At 37.4% G+C, this 27,463-nt stretch overlaps 1 protein-coding gene and 1 pseudogene across 1 annotated transcript in view; both read left to right on the forward strand.

Moving 5' to 3' along the window:
* LOC143569374 (serine/threonine-protein phosphatase PP1-like) overlaps positions 1-27,463 on the forward strand; it is a 102,999-nt gene that overhangs the window by 28,268 nt on the left and 47,268 nt on the right. The gene's annotated exons all lie outside the window — the stretch shown is intronic.
* LOC143569368 (ethylene-responsive transcription factor 1B pseudogene) lies at positions 19,492-20,124 on the forward strand (annotated as a pseudogene).

Consider the following 27,463-nt stretch of genomic DNA (forward strand, 5'->3'; position numbering starts at 1 on the left):
AATCATCAAACCCTAATTATATTAATAATCTTTTTACAATAAAAAAAATTAAAATCCAAAAAATAAATATTAAAAAACGAAAAATATAAAACAACCCACGTAATACGGGAGATACAACCTAGTTATGTAATAAATGACTTGTGATGGACTTGTGTGTTTGTTTAATTATTATATAATAAATTTTAACAAGCTATTGTAGATTATTTAGCGTTTGTGTTCAAATTAAAATACGAAATGAATGGACTTTAACATAAAAAACAAGTGGAGAGATGTTTGCTAGAAAACGTATGTGTGTAAATAGACCATTTTTTTCCCGAAAATTTGTATAGTTTTTGACCGAAAATTTGAGTCCGGACCCCTCGTTCATTTATGATTTCTTAAAAAAATATATTTTGAGTTCGGGCCCTTCTGATGAACTCGTCCAAACTTCACCACTGATTAAAACAACAGTTTCTCAGCTTATTCAAATCTTCTTGTTTGTTTGTTTGTTTTTTCAGATTTTCGGTTTAATTTTTTTGCGTTTTTACATTAACGCTATGGTGAGCTTAAATGACTTTTAGACTGGTTGTTGTGGAGGCGCCATGGGAGTGTAATCACCCGTTAACCCATCGTTAAACCACAGCGTACACCTCCTTATTAACATGCCGACGCCAAACATTTTACCCTCCTCTCGCCATCTCCGTAACGCCCCAGAGGGCTAAAAAAGGTGGGGTCCACGTCATGTCAGAAATCACATTTTTTTAGTATTTAATTAAACCATGACAAGTTTGTTAAAGAATAAAGTAGTTAAAAATAACCGTCTACATGACAGTAACACGCTTTAACCAGCCAAGCCATAACAAATATAATGTCTAAACTTGCTAAACAGATAAGCATGATTGCAATAAGTGAAGACCTCACCTAGCCTCAACTTGCAACATTAGGTTGCATATAAATCAAGTAACCACGGCCCATCCTGGATGTATTATAATAATACAAGTATCATTTTCTGATTATGATATATGAGGAAAAAACAACTTAAATAAAAAAGACATTAAAGGAAAAATGGCCCTACATATTTTGTATTTATATGCATGGTGCATGAACATGTTACATCAAAGTTGTAAAGTTGATTTAAGGTACGATTAATTTTAATTTGTAAGGTAAAATTTAATTTAAAGGTATTTTTTTTCTTGAAGTTTTGCATTGAAAGTAATGTCAATAGCTGTATGATATAACGACATCAATTATATGATTTACTTAAAATTTTCTTTTATAATTTTATTTAAATAAAATTTATTATTTTTTAATAATGTGTAGTATTTAAAAATTGCAAGTGGGTCTCTTAATTACTCAATAAACAAGCATTCTGATGAATTTGTTTATTAAACATAAAAAGTAAGTTTATTCTTTCATGTATATATTTTTTTGGAATGGCGCCTACACTACTTATGTTAGTTACTCCTAGTATCGCTAAAAATGTATACAACAAAATTCAAACATACGTCTTTAAGTTAGAAGAATACATTAGAGCACACGCAACACAGGTCTAGGTGGCCAAGTTTGTCTCTCAAAAACCATGCCAGCCACAAACCTTGCCATTGTGGAGCAAGTTTGTGACAATTGCAAGTTTGTATATGCAGACAACGAGAGTCGATTGAGAGGTGGTGGGTTATGGTGTCACATTACACTCATACACACAAACACACACACACATATGGATAATAAAAAAATTCCAACTAGGACTCTAAAGTGGTCCATTGAATAGTCCAAGGTCACCATGACAATTTTATACATTAATCATGAAAGAATAAATCATGGTTGGTTAATATATTAGAATGGTTGTTCTTACACAATTAGTTTGCATATAATTTGTATTTAATAGTAATCCTAAATGTTTATCTCTCATTATAATTAAACAATTGATGATTTTATAATATATTCAAAACATTAACAGAAACTACATAAAAGTTTTAAGTAACATATGCTCACTAGTCACTATTAAGCTAGTGCACTAAAACATTAATCAATATAAAATTGAAAGACAACTGTGTGGCTAAAGATTGAATTAAGAACTTTCTTTCTCCTGGTGGGAGACCAACCCGAAGACGCTAAAGAGTTAGGCTGCGATATGGATCTTGTGGCTGTGTTGCAATGAGGAAAGTGATGGCCTTTCATTGTTAATCAACGAAAACGACACTAATATAAAGAGAAGTGATTCTAGTCATGTTTCTTATTCTTGTATATATATTGTTTATCATGTTTGTCTTGAAGGCGTTTTTAATCCAAAAAAAACATATACTTAACTTCTTAAACTTTCATAAGTGTAGCTAAAGATACTAAATGAATAATATTTATTTTATGTGTAACTTATCAGGACAAGATTAAAGGGCTGTTTGATAGCCTTTTAATATTCATTAAGAGACTATCTCTTAATGAATATTAAAAGGCTATCAAACAGCCCCTAAATTCACATGATGGAGCATTAATCCACTAGTATAAAACCCATTGTCACATAGTCCTTGCTTAAGTTTAGATTCACTTAAGTTCGACAAATCACAATATTTATAATTATCAAAGAATGAGTATTAAAAAATATAATTTATACTTTTTCAGATAAAATATGTTATAACTTGTGTAATTTTTTGTATACAATAAAAAGGAAATTAGAGTTAGATCATCCATAACAACAAACATTCACTAGTTGTTGTATAAGCGTTACATTATATTTCTAAATTTTTCTTAAAAAATCACAATTTTTATAACAACGACAAACATTTCACAAACTCTGTTAATAAATATTACAATTGTATATGTGTGTGTGTATATGTATATGTATGTCTATATGCATGAGGGGGGGGGGGAATAAATTTGCAACCTTGCAAGTTTGTATTCACAAACCCCACCTCCACAAATTTTCTCCATGGGGAAGTTTGCCATCCCAAATCCATTTATTTGCCACAATAGTCCGCATCATCCGGACCTCAGGTTGCATAGCCTGTTATAGGTGCTCTTACGTATAGTTTAGCACCTCTACAAATCACATGTTGAGCCTGAGTTTTATGAACTTAGAGCACACACAACAAGCTACATTCTTTAAGGTTTGGATGATGTGGCGTGAAACGTGAAGCAAACTAGGTACTTATGGACTCCACCTATTATGGAGCAAAGTTTGCGTCTACAGACTTAATTCAAACCTTAATGGTGGGTTCCAAAGTCATTCCATCTCGCATACTATGTACATATTATTTATACATATATAACTTCAATATTCTTAATAAGGTTTGTGGATGTTGTTGTGAAAGAAAGTGGAGCTTTTTTTTAGAAAAGTCTTAAATCTAATGTGGAGTGGATGCTCTTAATATTACGTAGTACTTTATCATCTACTCGAATATATACCAACCTAATTTATAGTTTTATATAAAATAATTAAGCATTTTATTTACCGTTTTGAATGGGAATGAATGTACACTTTAGGTGTTTGGTATTCAAGAATGATAGACAGAATGATTTGGTCATTGCGAAAGAATGAAAAAAAAGAACGTCTTGTAGGTTAATAAAATGGAATCATCTATTACCTTGTTAATTTCATTCTCCTTATAACACCTTAAAGTCATTTCATCCACATTTTTTTTCGCCCTACATCATCTTCATCACCCTCTCACCATATCATCAACCACCACCATAACCGCCAACCATCACTACTGCCATCTGCCATCGCTACTGCTGCCAACCACCATCACCCCCGGGCCACCGGTGTCATCCACCATCGTGAGCGCCACCACTCATTACCACCACCATCCACAACCACCACCACTTCTCCCATCCACTACCACCACTATCGCTCACCGCCAATTTTATTATATTCGTTTTTTTATCCTGCCTAACGAACAACACAAAATAAAAATTTATTTCATTCACACGTGATAATCAATCAATACAATGAAATGATATTGATCTATTTTGTTCCTTTATTCATTTCATTCTCTCGTCTATTTCATTACCCATTACTAAAACAAACCCTTATTATTTAATTCCCAATAGCACTTTGATTAAACATGTGATAGATAGATATATAAATACTAGATCAAACTCTAGATGGTCAAGCCTCCAATGTCATGGAATTGGAAAAAATTTGAAGATCATAGTGGTCAACATAATTAGTCAAACTTCTTTTACCAACAATATATTTCAATCATCAAAATGCTGTCCCTGCCATAAATATAAATCCAAGCTGATCCTCCATTAATGCATTACAATAATTACTCAACTATACATTGTTGGTGCATAAATGTCAGTAGTTCATATGTCTAGTGTCTGTAATCGAGTCTGTAATATTGTTTATGTATTTGTTTGTTTAAAGCGAAGTTGTTGACAAGTTCGCTTAGGCGAACTTGTTAACCAAGCAAAGTTGTTGACAAGTTCGCTTAGGCGAACTTGTTAACCAAGCGAAGTTATGGACAACTTCGCCTGAGGCGAAGTTGTCGTGTATTTATATAGGTTACGGCTTGTTTAGTTTTGATGGTTTTGAAGGTTGTTCAAGTTGTTCGTGTAAGTCAAGTGACGTGAGGTTGAGAGTCTGTAACTGTGATTATATCACGTGTTGAGTTATTAATATAACGTGTGTTTGTTCGTATCGTATTCGTGTGTTCGTGTGTTTGTGTTCTACGTCCGTAACGATCTACACAGGGATTCCGCACCTGTGTATATCGGGATATCTCGTGTGATCCGTCCAGGGAACCTACAATTGGTATCAGAGCTTTTGCTCGATTGTGTGGTTCGGGATATTCACGCAGGTGTAGAATTCGTCCCGTTTCGACTTTTCGCGGGACGAGTTTTTGGTGTTTTTGCTCATTCTAGCCTCCTACCAGTGTGTTCAAGCCTTTAAACCGTCAAAAACTTCGTTAAAATCCGATTTTCAGATCTGCAGAAAGTTTGAGTTCGTCAGGCGAAGTTGCTGTTCATCAAGCGAAGTTGCCGTCAGGATACGTAGGGTTTCGGCGAAGATATAAGGAGAAGCGAAGTTATTTACAACTTCGCCTACCTCCTCAACTTCGCCTAACTCAGCGAAGTTCTCCTCAAGTTCGCCTAGCTCAGCGAATTTTTCTTCAAGTTCGCCTACTTTCTAAGTTCGCTTACCCTAAGCGAAGTTATTCTCAACTTCGCCCAGTCACGCGAATTTAAGAAAGATCCAGCGAAGTTATTACTTAAGCGAAGTTATCCTTAACTTCGCCTACGGTGCTGTTTAGAGGAATTTTTTTTTTTAACTTCGCCTACTCAGAATTTTTCGGGTTTCTTAGTCTTCAAGAAGGATGTCGTCGATCAACATTTCGGAGCTTGTAAAGATGGAAGTTGAAGCGGGGTCAGCTACAAAGGCCCCAAGGTTGCTGAAGGGAACCGATTTTGTCGCGTGGAAGGATCGGTTCATACAATACGTTAAGTACCAGGATGCGAAAATGTGGGTATGCATCCAAGATGGATATATTCCACCAGTCATGGAGTATGAGGGTCGAGACCAAATCAAGAAATACAGTAAAATGGAAGAGGAGGAGAAAAAGATGTATGAAGCCGAAAGCAAGGCTCATGCTGCAATCACAATGGCTCTTCCACAGGAGATCCTCCATACGTTCAGAAAGTATACATCAGCTAGAGAGCTTTGGGAAGCTCTTGAGAACAGATTTGAAGGGAATGTAGGTATTCGGGCTTCAAAGATAAAGTTGCTCAAAACTCAATTTTCAGTCTTTAAGTACTTGAAGAACGAATCTCTTGATGATATTATCACTCGATATTATCATCTAATGACTGAATTGAGTAACTACTTCATTTCCTACCGAGAAGAAGAGATTGTGGAAAAGCTTCTCGATGCCCTCCCACCAAAATGGGAGATGTATACTGTGCTGATGAGGGAAGACAAGGACTTCCCTACTTATGATCTTGAAACCACTGTCAACAAGCTCAGAACTTTTGAGCTTAATATGGTCAGAAAAGAGACATCTATGGATCAGGTTCAAGATCCAGGCATGTACGGTGCTAAAGTAAACTCAAATTCAAGTTCAAAGACTGATTCTGCCGCCTACCACTCGAAGGGCGAGTCGTGTGCCAAGTCTTCACAGGAGGGGCATGTGTCAGTAAACTCAAATGGGGATGTTTGCTTTGTAGCCGGTGGATCAAGTGGTACTCAACAGACAGCAAGCAAGATTAGTGGATCTTCAAGTTCCTCAAGCAATAATTACTCTAAGATGCCAATGAGCGTCAAATCTGCTGAAGAGCAGTTTGGCCTCTATGCTTCGTTTATTGCTTCATATGAAAACTATATTCAAGGAAAGGTTGTTGATCCAGCGATGCTGGATGAAGACTATGACCAGATCGATGCTGATGATCTGGAGGAAATGGATTTACAATGGCAGATGGCCATGATAGTGAGGAGAGTGAAGAAGTTTATGAGAAAGACGGGGAGAAAGTTTGTTGGTGGCAGGCCAGGGTTCGACAAGTCTAAGGTGAGGTGCTATAACTGTCAACAAAACGGGCACTTTGCAAAAAGAGTGCAGAAACGAGCGAGTTGAACGTGGTCATGGCCGGTCTGCACAGCACACTGGGAATAGTAAAGAAATCAATGCCATGATGTCCAGAGAAGCAGGTGAATACAACTGGAACCTGCATTCGAATGAAACTAGTGAGCAGGCGAATATGGCTAAGGTTGAGAATGAAGACTGTGAGAAGATTACCGGAGAAGAGAAAGCTACTGGTAAGGAAAAAGCTTTCATGGCAGATAACAAGGATCAACTCTCCGAGGTAAGTTCTAAACCTATTTGTACTAAATGTGAGAATTTGTCTGAGCAACTTGCTACCATAACTGATCAGTATGTTCGTTTAGATGCTGAATTTAAAACTCTTAAAGAAGATCATCACTTTATGAAAGCAAGAGAAAACAGTTACAAAGTTAAAATAAAAGCGTGTGAAAAAGATGTTAAAAGCTTAAAAACAAAACTTGCTGAAAAAATTGAAGTAATTGATCTAAGTTATGAGGTTTTAGAAGAAAAGACTAAACTGATTGCTGAACGAGAAAAGCAGATTGCTGACCACCAGGTGAAAGTGGTGGAACTGAACCGAAAACTTGAGCAGTTCAGAAATTCCTCAGCTATTCTTGATCACCTGGTTAGTGGTCAAGATTCCTCTGCGAAGAGGGGAGGAATTGGTTATCACGAGGTTCCACCACCTTATAACCACAATTACACTTTTAACCCTAGTGTTCAGAAATCTGTTGATTTTGAAGTTCCTCAGACAGTTCCAATCAAGGTTACGAGTAAAGAACCAAGTGTTAGTAGTGGCGAAACGAGTTCGCCTGTTTCAAGTGTGAAAATTTCTGTTACGAGTCCAGTCTCATCAGATTCGGATAAGTTGTCCGAAGCGGGTAAAACAAAAGAGAAGGTAGTGTTACCCACTGGTGGAGAAAAAGATAAAACCTATAAAAAGAGTACTCCACTCAACCTGTACGTCCCACCTTATGTGAGACGAACGGTCGGTAACACAGCCTCGATATCCAAAACAACCTTTGAAAAGAAAATGGAGCATAGGTGTTGTTTTAGGTGTAATAAGTTAGGACATCTTGTTGCAGATTGCCCTCTGACGCCGAAATTCAGAGGTGTGAGGCCTATTAAAACTGAGCATAAGCCTAATGGTAATTTTAATACTGCTAAAAATGAAAACCCTTCAAAGTTCCGAAATGTAACTAATTCAGGTTTTCACAGAAACAAACCTCAGTTTAACAATGCTAATAACCAAACCGCAAGATATAATACTTCCAATACACATAGGTTTGGAAGGCCTCACACTCAATTTCCAAGGAGATTTACTAATAGGACTGACAGGAATTATCCAGATGCTAACTTTGGAAAGCAGAAGTACGGGATGTATAGATCCAAGACCAATTGGTCTTGGGTCCCTAGATTCTAATCCTTTGCTTTATTGTGCAGGAACAGTTGAACAGGGCTGCCCACAGTCTTTGGATTGTAGATAGCGGCTGTTCCCGGCACATGACGGGTAACAAATACTTGTTGCACGACTTAAAACCTGTTCAAGGAGCGAGAGTTAGCTTTGCCGGTGAAAGTGGAGGCAGAATTACTGGAAGAGGAACGGTGTCCAATGGAAAAATGACTCTTGAGAATGTGAACTTTGTAGAAGAGTTGAAGCACAATCTGCTGAGTGTGTCGCAGATTTGTGATAAGGAGTACACTGTTCATTTCACGAAGAATGAGGCGATCGTGTTGAAGCCTGGTTTTCAGATACCAGACGAGTGGATAGTGATGAAAGCTCCACGTGATACAAATACTTATGTAATGGATATGAGGTCTACTGAAATGGCCACGGAAGAATCATGTTTAATGACGAAAGCAAGCGAATCGGAATCCGAACTGTGGCACAGGAGGATGGGGCACATTCATCTTCGGAAGATGAACCACATTGTCAGGAATGGACTTGTGATGGGCGTTCCCTTGAAAAGTTTTAACTTTGAAGACAAATGTATAGCATGCAAGAAGGGAAAGCAACACAAGAAATCCCATCTCACCAAGAAGGTCAACTCTATTGCTAGTACTCTAGAACTGCTTCACATGGATCTCTTCGGTCCCGTGTATGCAAAAAGTCTAGGAGGTACTTCTTACTGCTTGGTGATCACTGATGACTACTCGCGATATTCGTGGGTATATTTTCTGAAATCGAAAGATGAGACGGCTCAAATGGTGAAGAATTTGATTACCAAAGTTGAGAACGTCATGGGTAAAACAGTTAAGTTCATCAGGAGTGACAATGGAACGGAGTTCAAGAATTTTGAGATGGAGATCTTCTGTCTTCAGAAAAGAATTGAACACCAATACAGCGCTCCGTATACTCCGCAACAGAATGGAGTGGCTGAAAGGAAGAACCGAACTTTAATTGAAGGAGCCAGAACTATGCTGGCAGATTCGAAGCTTCATGTGATGTTCTGGGCTGAAGCAGTTGCTACAGCCTGCTATGTTCTGAATAGAGTGTTAACTGTTAAGAGACTTGGTAAAACGTGTTACGAGCTTATGCATGGAAGGAAGCCCAACTTGAGTGGTCTTGAACCATTCGGGTCCCCTTGTTCGATCTTGAAGACAAATTCTAAATTTGGCGAAGTAGCCGATGAAGGAATCTTAGTCGGTTATGTTGTTGGTACTCCCAACAGACGTGTCTTCAATACTTCGACCTGCAAGGTGGAGGTGGTGTGTAACACCGACATCACAAGTTACCAACCGCCAAAACCAAGCAATGGACCTGCTGAGCTTTTCGACTATGTTAAGCTTTTTAAGTCTTTTAACATACCGGATTTGGAAATTTCTGAAGAAGAAGAAAGAGTTGCGACGAAGATGATACTTGATGAGGAAGAAAATCTATTGCAAAGACAGCTGATTGATAAATGTCAACCTTCCTCATCAAACTCTACTGGTACCCCTGCTGCCTCGACTGAAGAAGAATTTTTCAATCCATTTCACTCTCAGCCAGAAACAACCATTGACGAGATCTCTTCTAATTTGGAAGATAATTTGCATGTCGGTTCTGTTCCGACCACGAGAATTCATAAAGATCACCCTTTGGATAATGTGATTGGTGATGTGTCCTCAGGTGTACAAACGAGAAGTAGCTTGAATGAACACACCTGTGTTTATACAAGCATTAAGGAGACAGGAATAATCAATGAATGCCTGTACACCTGCTTTATAAGCCAGATTGAACCGAAGAATTATCAAATGGCTTTAAAGGACAGCTCGTGGGTCGAAGCCATGCAAGAAGAGTTGGCTCAATTCGAGAAGATGGAAGTTTGGACTTTGGTTGAAAAACCAAAGAATGTGCATGCGATAGGCACAAAATGGGTGTTTAAGTGCAAGAGAGATGATAAGGGGATTATTATAAGAAACAAGGCGAGGCTAGTCTTTAAAGGTTTTAATCAACAAGAGGGGATTGATTATAACGAAGTGTTCGCTCCTGTCGCCAGGTTGGAAGCCATAAGATTGTTTTTAGCGTTTGCTGCTTATGAAAAGATGAAGGTGTTTCAGCTAGATGTGAAGAGTGCGTTTTTGAATGGGAAAGTTGATGAGGTTGTGTATGTTGAGCAACCTCCGGGTTTTCCTGACCCAGACTTTCCAGATCACGTGTACAGGTTGAGCAAGGCGTTGTATGGATTACATCAGGCACCTCGTGCCTGGTATTCAACTTTATCGGATTACTTGCTCGAGAATGGTTTTGAAAGAGGGAAAATTGATAGAACGTTGTTCTTCAAAAGAGATGGAAGCGACTTCCTGCTGGTACAAGTCTACGTGGATGACATTATATTTGCTGCGTCAAAAGTCTCCATGTGTCAGGAGTTTGAAGCCGTCATGAAGAAAAGGTTTGAAATGAGTGCTATGGGTGAACTAACTTTCTTTCTAGGATTGCAGGTTGATCAGAAGAAGGACGGGATGTTCATTCATCAGACGAAGTATGTTCATGATGTGCTCAAGCGCTTCAAGATGGAGGACAGTTCTCCATATGATACTCCAATCTGCGTCAATCACAAATTGGGTGCTGAAGTAGACGGTGATGCAGATGTGGACCCAACTCAATATCGGGCAATAATAGGTTCTTTAATGTACTTAACTGCATCTAGGCCTGATATAATGTTTGCTGTTTGTCTTTGTGCACGTTTTCAGGCAAATCCAAAAGAATCTCATTTGAAAGGTGCTAAGAGGATACTGCGGTATCTCAAGGGCAAGCCGAAGCTGGGGTTGTGGTACCCGAGAGGAGGAGACTTGGAGCTAGTCGCTTACACAGATTCTGATTATGGAGGGTGCAATCAGAGTCGGAAGTCAACAACTGGAGGATGTCAGTTTCTTGGTGGCAGATTGGTGTCGTGGCAATGCAAGAATCAGACTTCAGTCGCAATTTCAACCTGTGAGGCAGAATACATGGCAGCATCCAACTGCTGCTCTCAGGTTCTTTGGATTCAACAACAGTTGCGCGACTATGGTCTGAATTTCTTACTTACTCCTATTTGCATTGATAACACAGCTGCTATCTCAGTAACTAACAATCCCGTGAAACATAGTAAAACTAATAATATTGACATACGTCATCATTTTATACGGGATTGTGCTGAGAAGAAATTGATTGTGCTTGAAAAGGTGGATACGCTTGATAATTTCGCTGATTTATATACTAAAGCGTTTGACAAATCCAGATTTCAAAACCTTATTGAACTGAATGGGATGATCAATCCCGAGTAATCATGTTTTTAATGTTTGATTAAAAAAAAATAATAAATAAATAAATACGTCACTATCGCTTAAAATTATGTCGGTTACCTCAGTTTGAAGGACATGTCTTAGGATATGTTTGGTCCTTATTTCTAGTTGTAGAATATGAGGATAGCCATTAACCAGATGACTGAAAGTGACCGGGGCGGTTATGATGAGTTTTTATTCTTTCGCTGAAAATTAGTCGATCATAATTAGTTCGAAGGACACATACTAGTATGTGGTCGGTCCAGCTGATCCATTGGATCTTCGGGATAGCCGTTTAACTGAAGACTTTGAATCAATCGGGGCGATAGAATTCAAAATTTTTCTGGGAAATGAAATTACTTTTCAAGTCTACTACTTCGTAAGAAGTTCATTTGCTACGTTTAACAGAAAATTGATCCAACCTTGGAAAATGATAGTTATACTGATTCTGTGTGCTTAACTAGTGAAGTTATTAGGCTTAAAAGGCTTTAGAACAGTCATTGTATGTCATGGTAACTTTTTAATGGTGCGTAAAAGTAGATGTGATACAAACTAAATTTACTTGATTTTACGTGGAAACTCCTTAAGAGTTCTGCATGTATTCATATATATCTTTCCGAATGATAGGCAGAAAAGTGATTACCCAGTCATACACGAGCCCGTGAGTGTTCTGATTCCCGTGAAGATAGCGTTTCAAGATACTGCAGTGATCCAGATTCGGGACTTGCAGTTAATTTCTACTTTGAAGTCTATGTTTATTCGAAAAAAAAAAAAAATTTGGAGTTATTGAAACATTTTAGAGATGACAAAATCAAGACTTCACAATCATTGAGTAAGAGAGAAGAACGAGAAGCAGATTAAGAATACTTACAAGTTTAATCAGACACTATGGGTCGAAGTCAATTCGGGGTGACTTGGGGAAAGCCAAATACGCTTTGAGAATAGATAGGAGGCATCAAAATCTCTGAGTTGTTGCCCACTTAAATTTTGAGGCTTAATCGAACCTAACTCGTATCACAGAAACGATGAAAACCACTTTAAGTTATACCTGCTTACAACCTGTCTCTATATGTCATAATACAGCTAAACACGGATCTATGTGACAGTCACGTAATTAGTATGATTCCTGTTCGGATCTTTTCTAAAAACGTGGTAGTCCCTAACTAGACTGAAATTTGATCCCTTATACTTTAAATTTTTTAAGTTTTTGTACTTAGATAGTTTTATGATTTTTTAACTGGTTACTTAGAATTAATCATGTCATTTATTTCTTAAAGGGAAGTTTTAAAGAGTTAATTGAAAAATGTTCAAATTATAAGGTTTGATTTTGTAAATATAGGCGATGTTGTTAAACATGCGAAGTTGTGAATAACTTCGCCTAGGCGAAGTTATCTGTAACTTCGCCTGTATAATCCAGACCCTATATAAGGATGTTCAAGAGTCAAACTGTTCATCACTTTTCAAAAACAGCGAACTTATCCGTATTCTTCGGCGAACTTACTGATTTTCCGGCGAACTTATTGTTTATTTCGATTCCGAGTTATTTTTCCCAGATTTCATTAAGATTCAAGGTTCGAGATGTCGATTTATCATATATTCCATGTTCATTCATGCTAATCAGAGGTCGTTTGGACCGATTTCGAAACCTCGGACCATCGGAATTTAAAAACCGATTTTCAAATCTTGTGTTTACGCGTTAAGAACCATTCTAATCGTCTAGAAAACCTTAAAACCATGTTTTTCGGGGTCCTTGATCTTCAAACTTAACCAAAATCCCAGATTTTCCGATGTTTGATTCAAACCTTACTGTCGCCGTTTCAGTTCAGGCGAACTTAGGGTTTCGGCGAAGTTATCCGTAACTTCGCCTGAGGCTCAACTTCGCCTGAGGCGATGTTGTGATAAGGCGAAGTTACCATTAACTTCGCCTGGATCATTTTTACTTAATATTAATTAGACGAACTTAAAGCTGAAGCGAAGTTGTTCCCAACTTCGCCTCATCTTTAACTTCGCCTATACAGAGTTTATCACAACTTCGCTCATGGTAACTAGCGAACTTGTGTTATTCATTAACGTTTATCTAACTTGGTTCGTTTGTTGCAGATATGGCTGCAGTAGCTGGTGCTGGAGGTGCAGGAGGAGACGATGGTGATAACCAACGGCAATTTTTCCCGGGTCACAATATGTACATCACCCTTGACCCGGAAGCGAGCGGCGTTGAGGATTACCGCGAGATTATTACTTTCCTCATACGCTCGAGGATTTTTCATGCTATCACGACGACTCTGCCGATATCCTTACCAAATATCGAAGACTTTTGGCAGACGGTAGAATACGATTGTCGTGTTGAGCCCCCGGTCATGCGAGCGACTGTGAACAATCAACAGGTTCAGTTCAATTCTGAACAGATTCGGGTGGCGTTACGGTTTGGAGAAGAGACGAGGGACGACCCAACTGAGTTTGTGGCTCCGTTTCGTGATGGAGCGTTTCTCCGAATGGGCTATTCTGGTCCATTAGGCGATACACAGAGACGGAAGGGTTTTCTGCTTGATCAGTGGCGCTTCCTCATGCACGTTATGATAATTTGCATGTCTGGGAGGAAGGCGGGCACTGATGGTATGGGTGCAACCATGCAGTCCGCAATGACTGCACTGACTTACAATAAACGCTATAGTTTTAGTCAGATGGTCTTTTACGAGATTGACAGACAGAGGAGGGCGATGGCTCGTGAGCGGTTCATTATGTATCCACGTTTCATCCAGATGATATTGAACCATGTGGCTCCGAATCTACCTCAGAGACGACCGATCAGATACGTGGAATCTGTGAGCAAGCGTATCTTCGCTCAATGCCCTACTTCGAGTGCGAGGAGCAAGCCTGAGCTGCGTCCAAGGCATACTCCACTGTTTGGGTTTTTAATCAACCCAGAGTATGTTCCTGCTGGTGGGGACGAGTTCAGAGATCCTCAACCGCGACAGGCAAGAGCAACTCAAGCTGCATCTGCTGTGCCTGTTGTGACGGCTGAGGAGAATATTGATCTTGATGAAGTATTTGGTGGTCAAGATTACTTTGATATGGACCGAGTTGATCCGCTGGAAGAGGTGCAGGTCTCTGCTGCACAGGGTTCGGGTGTGAGTGTTACTAGAGCAGCAACGTCGATGGCTGACTCAGATTTGGATGAGATCATGAATGAGGGGAGACGGTTGATGGTGTCTCGAGAGAGAACGTTTGGGAAGAGAAAGAGAACGGAGGATGATGATGAGTCAGAAGAGGAAGAAGATATACATAAGCTGATAAGACGTTCAAGACGGGAAAGGACAGGTGCAGGTATGGGAGCTGGAGAGACTTCAAGGATGGTACGTTTTGCTCCGGCTGCACTGTCTGGTATGTCTATCGTTCCTACTTCTGTACAGGTTACAAGTACAAGCGCTGCGGATGTTCCCGTGGTGGCTACATCATCTGCTGTCATTCCATCTACCACTACTATCCAGATGTTGACTCCGGAGATTGTGTCTCTACCACCTCCAACGCTTACTCAGTCGGTGGTTGCTGCACGATTTGTAGAGTCAACGGTCGTCACTACTGCAGGGTTATCAGGTATGGTACCACCTGCGGTTACGCCTGCTTCTGATGTCTCGCCTACGCCTACTTCAGACTCAGAGAGAATAGCTTCACTAGAGCGGATCGTGGCAGAGCAATCTAAGACTATTCAACGCCTAGTAGAAGCAAATCAACTACAGTCATCCCTCCTGGTTGAGCATGGGAAAATTATAGATGCCTTGAAGGAGTTCTTGGCATCTCAGGGGGAGATGAGCTGTAAAGGCGACGAGCTCAGGACGAAGAAGAGAAACTACAGAGACGATGATCCCAATGCATCGAAAGATGCAGGTGGTGAGCTGCCAAGAACTTCTCAAGCTCTTGGTACTTCCACAGCTGAGGGGGAGTCTGCCGACGCGGCTGGTGGTGATGATGACGTGATTGATGCGTTGAGGGAACTTGACGATGATATGTTCAGCGATGATATATTGTTTGATGAGGATGTGCTGCCGAGTGATGTGATTGAGAAGATCGGTGAGCAGATTGAGATTGAGAATGAGATTGAGGAAGGAGAGATAGTAGAGGAAAATGTCGAACATGACATTCCAGAGGTTGAGAAGGCCGATATGGGTGATCAGACGGCAGTTGAAGATACTGAATGGGAAGAGCAGCCGAGGTGGAAGGAAGGATACGCTCAATGGTTCGTCAAAACGAAGAAACCGGCAGTCCCTACCATGTTCAAAAAGAGTTACAATATTAAGGGCTATGCTGAAGCAAAGAAAGGGATTATATGCTGGATTTATGATGAGCAGTTGCGGCTCTTCGTGATTAAACGATATGATGGAGTTCAGTACCTTAGAAGAATGTTGAGATCGTTAAACACACTGCCTGAATGTGAGGTTAAAGACTTAGCCAGATTGGGGTTGATCAATCGAAGTGATGATAATATGGCTAGAGTCATAGGGAAAATCGTATGGAAAGAGAGCATAAAGGAAAAGAAGTTTGAGCTGTTGAAACCACAGAAAGGGAAACTTGTTGAAGACAAGGATAGAGGTTTCAGAGCTGATGGAAAGCCTTGGATGGTTATGAAGTATAAACCAATCCGGTGCCTTAAAGAAGTACCGATGAAGCTTATGCCCAAGGATGTGCTCAAAGACCTAAAGTGGTGGTTCGTTGATTGTGAGACAGCGGAGGCAGTGATGGAAGATGAGGATGAACAAGAGATCCTTAGAGTTTACGATCCGATGCATCTTGTTAACTTATCGCAGGCTGATCTGAAGATGCTTAACGAGAAAAAGATCTTTTATATTCCTGCTTGGAAGGATGAAGCAAGGAAATATCAAAGGGTTGTGTCGGTGTGCGTTAGAGAAGGAGTGCACGCTTGAGGTTACAGGATTACGAGACAAGAGCTGAAAGATCAAGATATGAAGCTACTGCCAAGGGGGAGTCTGTTGGTGCATAAATGTCAGTAGTTCATATGTCTAGTGTCTGTAATCGAGTCTGTAATATTGTTTATGTATTTGTTTGTTTAAAGCGAAGTTGTTGACAAGTTCGCTTAGGCGAACTTGTTAACCAAGCGAAGTTGTTGACAAGTTCGCTTAGGCGAACTTGTTAACCAAGTGAAGTTATGGACAACTTCGCCTGAGGCGAAGTTGTCGTGTATTTATATAGGTTACGGCTTGTTTAGTTTTGATGGTTTTGAAGGTTGTTCAAGTTGTTCGTGTAAGTCAAGTGACGTGAGGTTGAGAGTCTGTAACTGTGATTATATCACGTGTTGAGTTATTAATATAACGTGTGTTTGTTCGTATCGTATTCGTGTGTTCGTGTGTTTGTGTTCTACGTCCGTAACGATCTACACAGGGATTCCGCACCTGTGTATATCGGGATATCTCGTGTGATCCGTCCAGGGAACCTACATACATCTTTGAGTTGATATTATACTATACAAAACCGTGAATGGGTCCACTTAAAATATTTTAAAAAGAACGATCACGTGTTGTTATATGACTTTTGTTACAAGCATTAAAAATCTAAACGTACCAAACAATAAAAATGGGAGGTGATTCTCATACACCATTCCTAGGCTGATTGGATATGTTTATACAACTCGTATAGGTCTATATAAACCATATAGGCTATGAATGACTGGCAAGTATACGGAGGGAAAAAACCAGCGTTTTGCAATACGACCGTATAGACCTATACGAGCCGTATAGACATTTAATTGTTCGTATAGCACCTGGTACACCATAAAACCTCTATACGGGCCGTATAGGGCTAGATGACAGTATAGAAAACTTAGTTTTATGTATGAGGACCAGATGCTTATTAGTATGTTGTTTTGGTCAAATTTTTTGTTGTTTGCTTAATCATTGATTGATTATTGTGTATGGATTATTGTAAGGTGTAACATAATATAATCTTAAACGAAGGTTCTCAGGGTACAACTACCAATTACTTAGCCAAGTATGTTATGTAAATTTTAATAGACAATTTATTCTATTATATTATTCAACCTTTCAGTATAAAACATAATTCTATATAAGTGAAATAAACATGAAAGGATCGAAAAAAAAGAGCGGCTAAAATTGCTAAAAATATATTGTGCAAGTCCGGATGATGACTTCATAAATATAGGATGTTAAAGTCATAAATCACATAAATATATGGTCATAAAAAATTGTGTACAAAAAGTTGTCTATACGGCCCGTATAGGCCTATACGAGGCACTACAAACAATGACCGACAACGTCCGACACTACTGACATGACTTAAGTGCTATATGTCTCGTATAGCCACATACGAGTCGTATAGGCAAAAAATGATGTGTGAGGATCCTTAGCCTATAATATATATATATATATATATATATATATATATATAAAGTTGTGTGTGTATGCATGTATGATTATTACAATTTACAAGACAATCAGCCATGTGTTGTTACATACAAAGGATTTATGATAACAGTACACTAGCTACTACAATTTTATATGAGTCTTTTGAAACATATTTCAAATATCTTAATTTGAAACATATTTGACAATATTTCAAATCTTAACTTGATAATTCGATAGAAAATGAGTATGAAAGTTTTGTATTGAAATACGTATCCAAAATAAACTCATCGACTGTCATTATATAGGCGGGGAACCAACACAACTAAAGTTGTAATAAATACGAAGCTCTTTGTAAAAAAGACACGATAGTTGCAAGTTGGCATTGTACAAGACACGATAGTTGCAAGTTGCAATAAATCCGAAGCTCTTTGTACAAATGTCAATAGTTGAGGACAAGTTGTGCATGGATTGTTCCAAGTTGGCATTGTAATTAGTCAGTTACCATTAAAGAACAATTCCAACTCACAGTCAAGTTTCTGTTGATGATTTGGTGCCACTAATTATCGGTTGCAGCTAATAATCGGCGCCATTGATGATAAGCTTTTAGTTGAATCCATTTGCCACAAGTGATCGATTCCAACTGATAATTAATTCACACATGACCACTGTTTTCCATGCAAGACGTGAAACTGTTAAAAAAGATGAAAATCATCAATTATCTCTTTTGCATTTGTTACTTTGATTTGCATCCGACGTGAATCTGCGATAGGATAATTTAGAACAAGTCATGGATAACTACGGATTAATTGTGACTAACACAATTTTTTAAAAAGTATTCCTTTCAAAATCCTTATGAAAACATATCACGAACCAAATATTCTTTCAAAGGATACCCCTTAGGTTGTTCACAAACTTATTGAACGAGTTAAGGGATTGCTTGGTGGATTATATTTGGTTAAGTTAAAAAACACATCTTAATAGTTAACGAAACATTTTAATGAGTGAACTTTAAAAACATGCTAACCAACTCAAAACTACATTTTTTATTGGCCAAGTCTTTTAACGGCTCAACACAATGTTGGAATGAAAATTATGGATTGAAGGAATTAGAGCATCTACAACAAACTTTCACAAATCGCCACATCAGTTCCACGTCATATTCTAAACATTTCTCTAAAGCCTATTTATCCCATAACAACAAACCTCATTAAAATTATATAAGTTTAGTATCATTTCAGAACTCCAAAAAGGTTAAAAACTTTTAGAAACTCATAACAATCAAATATTTTTAAATTTTTTTTTCACATATTAACATTGTGTGATACTAGTTTTACCATATTTTATATAAAAAAAATTTATTACATAAATTAATCACAAGTTTACATATGTGTAAACTTTATGTAATAACCAATGTATATATATATGTAAATAAAAATTTAGATATGTGTAAAAACTAATTTTCATAATTGTAATCGTAAATATAAATATAAAAAATAATAAAGATATACTCAAATAACATTAATATTCAAATTTTTTATAAAAAACGTTAATTGTTATACAACTCACAATTTTGTAGGAACAAACCTTGGTCCATAGACCTTACGCCCTCCTCGCTTCATAGTATGCCACGTAGATTCGAAACATTTTCACACCTCGTTGATGCTCTTAGTAAGCTGATATTGTAGTGATGTCAGAATAAGTCATCTGACCTCGCCGCCAAAAGAGACAGGAGTTATTTGACCCCACGTGTCCTTCTCTAATTCTATATATGCTTGCAAATTCCATTTCTAAACTACTAACCAAAAATAAAAATATTCAAAGTACAAACACTTATATAAAACTTTATATTAAAACTCACCATCTACATGGATCCATCATATAACTCATATTTCCACTACCCACCACCGGAAACTAGCTTTAGTTCACCGGAATATTTTTCCCACCACTCCGGCCACCATTCGCTTCCCTTCAACGAAAATGACTCCGAAGACATGCTTCTGTACGGAGTCATTTCAGACAGTCCCACGGGAGAATCTCATTCTCCCGTGGAACAGATTAAAACCCAAGAAGAAAAAGAGTCAACTTTCCGCGGTGTGAGAAAGCGGCCCTGGGGCAAGTACGCTGCGGAAATACGTGACTCTACACGTAATGGGGTTAGGGTTTGGTTAGGAACATTTGACACGGCCGAGGCGGCCGCATTGGCTTATGATCAAGCCGCATTTGCGTTGCGTGGATCATCCGCGGTGCTTAATTTCACCGCGGAGATGGCGTATGAGTCTTTGAGAGATTTGGGGTATGTTTATGAAGAAGGGAGTTCGCCTGTCTTGACCTTGAAACGGATCCATTCGATGAACCGAAGGCACGAGAATAAGTCGAGGAAGAAGATGGAAGCATCAAAGGATGAAAACGTTATTGTGTTGCAAGATTTGGGTGGTGATTATCTTGAAGAGTTGTTAGGGTTTGATGAGAGCTGTGGTGGTAGTAGTAAAAGTTGGTGAAATAAACATGCATGGATAATATATAAGTTTTTTTTTCCAAGCGGCGATTTTTTTTTTTTAATCTTTGCTGTCTGTGAGACGCATGAATAATAAGTGAAAACGTAAATGGACAGATAAGTGAAAAAGACGTTTTTCTAATTGTATTAAAATCTTTTTCTTGAGTCTATTTTACTTTTTGTTTCACATTTTTTAAAGTATAATAATACATTGTTTTCATATGCATGTATTACATGTATGCACTAATGCACATGCTAGTTAAAAACTTAAAATCCATGCAAACTCGGACTTTTGTAAAATTTAATTCAACGGGTTGGCTTTTAAGTTATTCGAGTCGTTAGAGTTTTAATAAATTTCAAATTGTTGAGGAAAAATCATTTGAAAATTGGAAATTGAAGACATATAAAACAAATAAAAAATTAAATATGTACTTCTATAAAAGTAAAAGTTTTAAAAAGATTTCGAATTTTCAAGTCAAATCAATTCGAAAATCATAATTTAAAGTGGCTTGAATATATTGCCCCCTTCATCCTTATACAGCTGACCCGTCTATATAATATTTAAAGTGGCTTGAATATATTTTAAGCACATTCTTATAAAGCAAGTGATGAATATGAAAAACCTTCTCAGGCTTCTTTTATTTGTTGAATATCTATTTTTTTATAAATACTGTAAATCGTTTAAAATGCCTGAAACATGAATCGTAAGAAACATATGTATAACATGTTAAAAGGATGCAAACATATATGTGATCCAAAACACCTCAATTGATACCGAAAATGAGCTATTGTTAATTATTGATGTTTGAATATAAGTAATGGCTGAGTAAATATTGGGTCCCCAAAGGAACATGATAACTATAGTCACGTGAACATTATAATTTGTTGTTATACCATGGATGCAATTACAAGTCACCACGAAACAATATGCTTTAATTTTCTATACCAACAACTTTATTGTGTGTTAGTCAAGCAGACTCTTTAATTTGGAGAACTCTGTTGTCTCATTACTCTAGCTAGACTACGTTGTCTTAACCGGCTAACGCTGGATTCAGAGTTTGGCTTGGATGTTTCCAGGGAAACCATACCACAGGTTGCCACTTGACAGTCATTGTGACAACAAAAACATAATCCTCTGACGTAACACACGTTGGGACTAAAACCCGGTTATGCTCAGGATTTGAACTGACAACCTCACAAGTTGTAGCTCAAATCTTTTTTTAATGTATAAAAAATATCATATTCTATGAATATAATAGTTTTTGTTCATTAACTGAAAATTTAATGCACAAATGTGCTATTTTTTTAACATTCCAATGTAATGGCGTGCTTGAATAAGTGACTTTGGTAAATATAGTTACGTACTTCAACTACCCGACTACCATAAATGATTGCTTTAAAATTGCTAATATTATGTGTGTGTACCAATAATGTACAGGTATTGTATCAAATCAATACTGACTGAGCAATACCGGTGCCTATACATACATCTATTTTTATGGTTTTCGTGTTTGATTTGAGTTGGTTTAGATATTTGATGTATTTTCTTTCACTATTAGTTTTTTAACCGATATTGTACCCTGCCTAAACCCTACTTTTGTGTAATAACGTAATCTATAGGTTTACATTTAACTTATCTAACTTTTATTTAGACTTGGTTTCTATTTGCTTAGGATTTTTATATGTTTATTACACATGCTTATTTTAAAAAAAAAATGCATTTGGATTGATTAATTTAAAATTGTCTCAACACAACAATATACTTCACAAAAACTTATTCAACTTATATATTGAAGAAACACTAGATCAAACTGGGCAGTTTGATCGGGTATTTCCCCCAGATGAGATTATACTGAAGTAATAAAAACAGATCCAAGCTGATGCCTGCAAAACAGAACACCGTTGAGCCTCGTTACGGGAAGGGCAGAGTGGGGGGTCTTCCCGTAACTACCCTCCGGCGAGAGAATTAAGTATCGTACTTTGATTGGAATAAAGTAAGACACAGTATGTATTTGCTTAAGGATTGAGAGTGTGAATGAATACCTTGAAGAGATGATCTTCGTATTTATAGCCGAGGGTGGAGGGAAGATGATTGCTGGAGTTGTCACTATCAAGTTATTCCTTCTCTGCCTGAATGGACACGTGTTGGGCCTTTATTGGATGTGACAGTCTGGACCCGTTTATGGTGCGGCCATTATCTGTGCACGTCGTGGGATGGCCATTACGTGTCCAGGTGTCCTCTTTCTATTGGCCGATGCCGCTATCAGGAGGTTTTGAGGGAATCTTCTAGAAGTAGTTTGTTACAACTGCTCTTCCATATCACGTGGGGATCATACGTGTGATGAGTCCCTTGAGTTGTTTGTGGATTCCTTCCGCGGATGCTTGCGTGACCACCCGCGGATTATGACGGAGCTCCGCATTGTCTTGGGTTGTGGATGGCTTTATCAATCCCCGTATTCCTTGCGCGATCCGCGGGTTGGATAATGAATCAGTGGGTGGCGGATGTCTTTTGACGATCCGCGGGTCGGATAAGGGGTCCGAGGGTAGCCTTCCCTATATATATATACTTATGTAAGGTTTATGTAAGGTCTGGGCATATTTTAATGTCCAGGACGTTAAATTTAATTTGGCAAAGGTTAACGAGTGAGATACCATTCTCTCTTGGATTAAGGGACGTTAAAAGCAAGCTGTGTTAAAGTGTTAACGGATTTTAAAATTCTCTACATCACACACAATAATTTAATAATTGTTTTTAAATTAAACCGAGGGAAATTAAGCGAGGTTAAACTCTCTCTTTTAGGTGAGATAGAGATAAAGTAGGTGGTCTGTCATCTACATAGATTTTAGGGACGTGAATCTATATCCAAGAGATGTACACCTAAAATCAATCACACCTATAAAACCAAATGCAGTTTATTCAGTTATTAAATTTCCAAAATCATAATTTTTAAAATTCCAAACATTTCCATTTTACTAAGTTTTCATCAAATTAGTTTCACCAATTTTAACCAAAGGACTTTGAAACATTTTGTTACAGTAATATTTTGTTTAATTTAAATCCCATTCAACCTTAAACCTTAAATAATATAACAAAAAAAAAACATTATTCATGGGCTAATGACAGAAAAAAAAATTATTCATCAGCCAATCAGGCCGGCCCAGTGACGTGTCTACCCACAGAAGAATTAAATAAAAATAATATGTGAATGCTCAAAGTGTCAAACTACGAGTGTAAATGGAACCAAACCTGTCTAAATTTGAGACTGACTAGCTTAATATAAAGGCTCGGTTTGTTTCAAGTTTTACTAGTCAAGCTCGGGTTTGAATTTTAGATAAGCTTATAAACTCAAGTTTGACTTAGACTCACCTTGGTAATTAACTATTTATTTTTAATTAACAATAGATATATAGAGAAAACAATTAATGAAATTGGATATAAATCTTATAATCTTACACAAATACTAAGGAGTATTCTTGTAGAGATTTTCTAACCTTGTCACATATGACAAATTTTTAAAATTACAAACTGAATTATAAGACCCTTTGTTATGGGCGCGGATGGCGCCAAACACTGCCAGGGGCGCGGTCCAAGGGGTGCCTGGCTTCACAACTACCGGCACCTTTGTACTAAATTTGTGGGTCCTCCTCATTTCTCTCTCTCTCTCTCTCCCCCCCCCCCCCCCCTCTCATACACACATATGAATATATATGTGTGTGTTAAACCACAACAGGGCGTTATGGATGAGGGCTTCAAAACACCGTTTTTACGTGACAATGACGTGACATTGGGGAAGGGCTTTGATGCCCCCACCATATAGAACGACCTAAATAATAAAACTAAGACAATAAATAAAGAAATAAATACTCTAACCAACTATTGATAGATCAAGTAATTGATGTTTCTATGTGGGAAAGTAATATATATGATGTTCAAACTATAACCAAAAGATGATAGTAACTTAAAATACCATACCCATTCAATTCATCATTACATGGAATATAACCAATTAATTAAAAACATAATATCAACTACCAAGTTGAAAATAGATGAGATGGCTTGTAATCCCTGTAGGTTGTCAACAATCCAGTGCAGATTGTAATCATTGTATACCGTGGCATATGAATCTTTAAACATGTCGTAGATTAGAATTTGCTTATGATTCTTGTAATCCGAGATAACAATCTTTCCGGCATCTATAACGGACAAAGGGATATGGGAAACCGAGGGAGCAATATTTGGTGTCAATACTTTCGACCATGATTTTTCAGTACCATCTTCGTTCATTACCCATAACTCATATGCGATATTAGATATATGGAAAAGGTGAAGACGTCTGCTTAATGTACACAAACTATCTATTAAGTCAAAATTATCAGGTAATAGTATCTCGGAAAGTACCATCTCCTTAACATCCAGAGCGAGTGTAACAAACATCCCATCCTGTTTTAATACAATCCAATACAAATATCCATTTGCAAACGTACCATTGTACAAAGGACGAACCGCATAATACCTCCCTTCCAACTTGATAGATTTTGTGCTCCATAAACCCTTTTTAAGGCTAAAGACATCACAATAAACTCAAAACGAATAATGGACACTAAATCTTAGTTTAACGATCTTTAAATCGTCTAGAGTTGCACCATAACATAATCCGTAAAATGCCAACTTTATCGAACGAGTCCAAAGGCGGATTAGGAACAATCTTGAATGCTCCGGTTAATGGATTGAACAAGATGATATTTTTACAAAATAAAACGACTATCCTGTCGAATGTTCCAATAATTTTGGCACGATCTTCACTTCCTATGCTGTTAAAAGGACAAGGAAGCATTGATGTCGAAATCAAATGAATGGTACCATCAGTCAGTACGGTGTTGTGTATGGCTTGAAGAGGCTTAAAGGGTAGAAGGATCATTTGACGTGATTTCGACTTCAAAAAGTAATCCGAAATCAAACGGTTCCAATGCTTTGATAAGCATCTGGACCGCGCCAAGGGCTTTGTAGGCAATCGAGCAAAGATGTTAAAATCTTATTCTAATTCTAATGTTTATCTCTTATGATCTCTTCCTTCATTAAAGAATCTAATCTAAAAATATAAATTTGAAAATAGACCAATAATAGGAAAAGACATCCTTTATGTTTAGACGTGTCTTTAATGGACGTCCTTTAGCAAAAGAAATGACAGAAAACATCCTTTATGTTTAAAAACTCTATCACATTATGTCATTTGGCCTTAACTCCGTTAAATTTGGTCATGTGCACGGCACATGATGGTAATTTCGTCTTTTACTCTTGAAGGACCATTTGTGTAGATAAATTAAACTCTTGAAAGACCATTTGTGTACATCCATCTTTCTCTATAACCAACATCTTCATCATCTCCCTCTTTATACACCACGCCAACAACATCAGCAATCATTACCACCATCTCTGACCACCATATATACCTGCAACCATCCACTTGCCACAACTATCAACGCTATAGTTTACCACCACACCTTCACTATCACCACCCTCACTTGCCACCTGTCACACCCCAACCTACGGCGAAATATGCCAGGGCGCAACATAATTGTGTCATAGCTCAAAAGACACTAAAATAAATCCACGTGTCAATATTTAAATTATTAGATTCATATTATTCAAGTACGCCAAAGCACAAACATTGTCTAATAGAAATAAACATAACAATTTAATATAAAGAAATAAATAGTCTTTGATTGATCATGCATCCTAAGGTCCAACTACTCTTTAATCTCTTGATTCTTCATCCAATGTAGCTACCTGCGCCATGCGGGAAAATACATAGTTTGTCAACATAAAGTTGAGCAAGTAATCACGGTTTTTGAATACATATAATATAAAAATGACAATTCCTTGCGCTAATATGAAATACTACAACTAGCATAACAACAATATAACAATAATATAAAAGTTGTCTTTTCACTCGAATCTCATGGATAACGAGCTACTCCGACGGCGTATGATCATACTAATGAGGATGATGATGAGGATGAGATACCAACCACCAATACATAAAATAAACACATAGTCACGTATAACTAATTGAGCAATATCATACAACGCAAATAGTGGAATTGTAGTGAAAATGATTTAACGCATAACGCCCCCAAAATATAAAACGGTAAAAAGGGGGATGTGAATTACTTACCTTTAGTGAGCGGATTAATGAGGATGAGATAATAATAAATGAGGATAAACACGTTCAAGCCTTTGAGATACGTCAACAAAGATGCCCTAATTGTTTAATGATACTATAATTAATAACGAGGAAAATAATTAATAGGACATAACGATTTGATTTTGATGGGATATTATTAGTTTCAATGTCATCATTTTGATTTTAATTGGTTCGAATGATTTGGCGTCTTTTAGGTTTTATAACATTATATTTATTATTAATTATTATTATTATCATTGTTATTACTATTTATTATTATTAATTATTATTATTATTAACGTTAACGATATATTTCATCTATGCTCAAATACATGGATTTTAAATAACTAATAGCCGATCTTAAGTGTTAATAACATTAGATATATAAATGAAACATTAATTATTAAAATTTCATATGAGTATATATATATACATATATTGTCGAAAAGTAAATACTAGTTTTGATGACATGTTACGTAATAGATGGATTAAGCACTTTACTATTTGAACGTCAATAAGTTATTAGATCGGTGTACTTAGACGAGTGGTAAAACATTTTAAGTATATTTATTATAAAAATATATTTATACTCATTATATATATATGTATATATAAAAGAACGTTGTGAAACTAGGGCCGAGATGAGGGTAAATAGTCATCCCGAGGTTCGGTTTATTAAAATATCATTTAACTAATATTATATATACATAATATTAATAGAAAAACATTTAAAAAATGCATTTTAAAGATAAATACAAAAACCGGGCCTGGGGAGGCTCGAACCCGCGCCCCAGGCCGGTTCTGGCACATACATGAGCACACAAACCACCAGGCCAGACTGCCTATCTGTTAACAACATGAAACCCATTATTTATAAACACCCAGCATGTTCATCCCCAAATCCATTATAAACCCTAGACCTTAAATCCGTTTAATTAATTGATTTCGATTAGAATTAAGTTAGGGTTTTGGTTAAACGATCAAAAACGAACTGAATGCATGTTATTAATACCTTGTATGATAACGGATTGAAGGATAATGGCCACTTAGGGTTACGGTTCCAAGTTGAACACGAATTGGATCTTAACAGCGATGAAGGAACCAATTAGCTTAGGGCTTATGGTCGTGATGTTGTAGGGATTGTGTGTGCACGATTAA

This window comes from Bidens hawaiensis, unplaced genomic scaffold, assembly GCF_021521415.1.
Source record: "Bidens hawaiensis isolate Kalapana, Puna unplaced genomic scaffold, B.hawaiensis_p1.1 tig00024462_1, whole genome shotgun sequence".
In the NCBI taxonomy this organism is placed as follows: Eukaryota; Viridiplantae; Streptophyta; class Magnoliopsida; order Asterales; family Asteraceae; genus Bidens; species Bidens hawaiensis.